This window comes from Eschrichtius robustus, chromosome 6 (genome assembly GCF_028021215.1).
Source record: "Eschrichtius robustus isolate mEscRob2 chromosome 6, mEscRob2.pri, whole genome shotgun sequence".
NCBI lineage: Eukaryota > Metazoa > Chordata > Mammalia > Artiodactyla > Eschrichtiidae > Eschrichtius > Eschrichtius robustus.
The window spans coordinates 61,588,586-61,591,534 of record NC_090829.1 but is presented as its reverse complement, the minus strand read 5'-3'; the positions used below and the strand labels follow the sequence as shown (position 1 = coordinate 61,591,534).

General features: G+C 37.7%; 1 non-coding gene across 1 annotated transcript; it reads right to left on the bottom strand.

The window, feature by feature from the left end:
• Positions 1-2,115: 2,115 nt before the first annotated feature.
• LOC137766893 (U6 spliceosomal RNA) lies at positions 2,116-2,222 on the bottom strand. Its single transcript, XR_011074421.1, has one exon. It is a non-coding gene; the product is annotated as a U6 spliceosomal RNA (small nuclear RNA).
• Between the last annotated feature and the right edge of the window lie 727 nt (positions 2,223-2,949).

Below are 2,949 nucleotides of genomic sequence, written 5' to 3'. Positions count from 1 at the left end.
CATCCTATGATGTGTCAATATATTATATTATATTATATCATATTGTTTCTACTAAATCTTCCATAAAGAAAAAGGGTAGGGTAAAGAGAGTTACATGATTGTTTTTGAATTCTGGCCTTATCTGTAAATAGTTTCCTTTGTCTCTTGGAATCATGTGCTCTCTCTAATCTGTGTGCCCTTCCTCTTGCATTTCCCACCCAGGACAATTTTTTCTCTTTCCCTCACATTTTAATATCATTTCTTCTTTTTTTTTTTTTTAACATTTTTATTGGAGTATAATTGATTTACAATGGCGTGTTAGTTTCTGCTTTTATAACAAAGTGAATCAGCTATACATATACATATATCCCCATATCTCCTACCTCTTGCGTCTCCCTCCCACCCTCCCTATCCCACCCCTCTAGGTGGACACAAAGCACCGAGCTGATCTCCCTGTGCCATGCGGCTGCTTCCCACTAGCTATCTATTTTACATTTGGTAGTGTATATATGTCCATACCACTCTCTCACTTCGTTCCAGCTTACACTTGCCACTCCCCATGTCCTCAAGTCCATTCTCTACGTCTGTGTCTTTATTCCTGTCCTACCCCTAGGTTCTTCAGAACCCCTTTTTTTTTTTTTTTAGATTCCATATATATGTGTCAGCATATGGTATCTGTTTTTCTCTTCCTGACTTACTTCACTCTGTATGACAGACTCTAGGTCCATCCACCTCACTCCAAATAACTCAATTTCGTTTCTTTTTATGGCTGAGTAATATTCCATTGTATATATGTGCCACATCTCCTTTATCCATTCATCCGTCGATGGACACTTAGGCTGCTTCCATGTCCTGGCTATTGTAAATAGAGCTGCAGTGAACATAGTGGTAAATGACTCTTTTTGAATTATGGTTTTCTCAGGGTATATGCCCAGTAGTGGGATTGCTGGGTCATATGATAGTTCTATTTTTAATTTTTTAAAGAACCTCCATACTGTTCTCCAGAGTGGCTGTATCAGTTTACATTCCCACCAACAGTGCAAGAGGGTTCCCTTTTCTCCACACCCTCTCCAGCATTTACTGTTTCTAGATTTTTTGATGATGGCCATTCTGACTGGTGTGAGGTGATACCTATTGTAGTTTTGATTTGCATTTCTCCAATGATTAGTGATGTTGAGCATCCTTTCATGTGTTTGTTGGCAATCTGTATATCTTCTTGGGAGTAATGTCTATTTAGGTCTTCTGCCCATTTTTGAATTGGGTTGTTTGTTTTTTTGGTATTGAGCTGCATGTGCTGCTTGTAAATTTTGGAGATTAATCCTTTGTCAGTTGCTTCATTTGCAAATATTTTCTCCCATTCTGAGGGTTGTCTTTTCATCTTGTTTATGGTTTCCTTTGCTGTGCAAAAGCTTTGAAGTTTCATTAGGTTCTATGTGTTTATTTTTGTTTTTATTTCCATTTCTCTAGGAGGTGGGTCAAAAAGGATCTTGCTGTGATTTATGTCATAGAGTGTTCTGCCTATGTTTTCCTCTAAGAGTTTTATACTATCTGGCCTTACATTTAGGTCTTTAATCCATTTTGAGTTTATTTTTGTGTATGGTGTTAGGGAGTGTTCTAATTTCATTCTTTTACATGTAGCTGTCCAGTTTTCCCAGCACCACTTATTGAAGAGGCTGTCTTTTCTCCATTGTATATTCTTGCCTCCTTTATCAAAGATAAGGTGACCATATGTGCGTGGGTTTATCTCTGGGCTCTCTATCCTGTTCTGTTGATCTATATTTCTGTTTTTGTGCCAGTATCATACTGTCTTGATGACTGTAGCTTTGTAGTATAGTCTGAAGTCCAGGAGCCTGATTCCTTCAGCTCTGTTTTTCTTTCTCAAGATTGCTTTGGCTATTCGGGGTCTTTTCTGTTTCCATACAAATTGTGAAATTTTTTGTTCTAGTTCTGTGAAAAATGCCGTTGGTAGTTTGATAGGGATTGCTTTGAATCTGTAGATTGCTTTGGGTAGTATAGTCATTTTCACAATGTTGATTCTTCCAATCCAAGAACATGGTGTATCTCTCCATCTGTTTGTATCATCTTAATTGCTTTCATCAGTGTCTTATAGTTTTCTGCATACAGGTCTTTTTTCTCAAAAATATGGAACGCTTCACGAATTTGCGTGTCATTCTTGCACAGGGGCCATGCTAATCTTCTCTGTATCGTTCCAATTTTAGTATATGTGCTGCCGAAGTGAGCACTCATCTCTTCTTTAAAACAAGCTCAAGGCTTACTAAACCCCTTGGCTTTCCCTGAGTAATCTTAGGAGGCCATTATCACTCCCAGTTTAACTCTGATTCCTGTAAACATGCTCATGTAGATGTTTTCTTTTAGTTTCAGGTGTGTTGGTTTTATCTTCCAGGAGAGTAGAACCAAAACAGTGAAGCATGGAGTGAATAATGGAGATACACTTAACCAAAAGTATGTGGACATTATTCCTGACAACCATGAAGGCAGGGATCTTTGTTTTATTCACCGATGATCCAGAGTTCCTGGAACATAGTAGGTGCTCACTAAATATTGGTTGAATAAATGAATGGTTGTTGTCAATTGTAATTGTTTTCAGAACTAATCCTCCAGCAGAACTTCTTTGGGACTGTAAGAATCACGTGTAACCTCTTGACCCTTCATTTCCCCATTTGTGAAATAGTGATTATGATCAAGTAAGCAGAAATGATTTGTTCTTTGTTCAAAACTTTAATGATAAAATCCTCCAAACTAGTGTTCTATGTGCACAATTCCCCATTCTAAAATCAAAATGCTTCTGGGACAAAGAGTAGCTACTTTGGTTTTAGACCAGCCTTAAAATGATCAGCAGCCACCAGCACTGCTATCCATTTTCAGTCACAGTTTTGAAATGAAATCATTGACTGGCATCACCAAGCCCTTTATTATCTGAACAACTATTGAATTAAAGTTGTTTTTTAC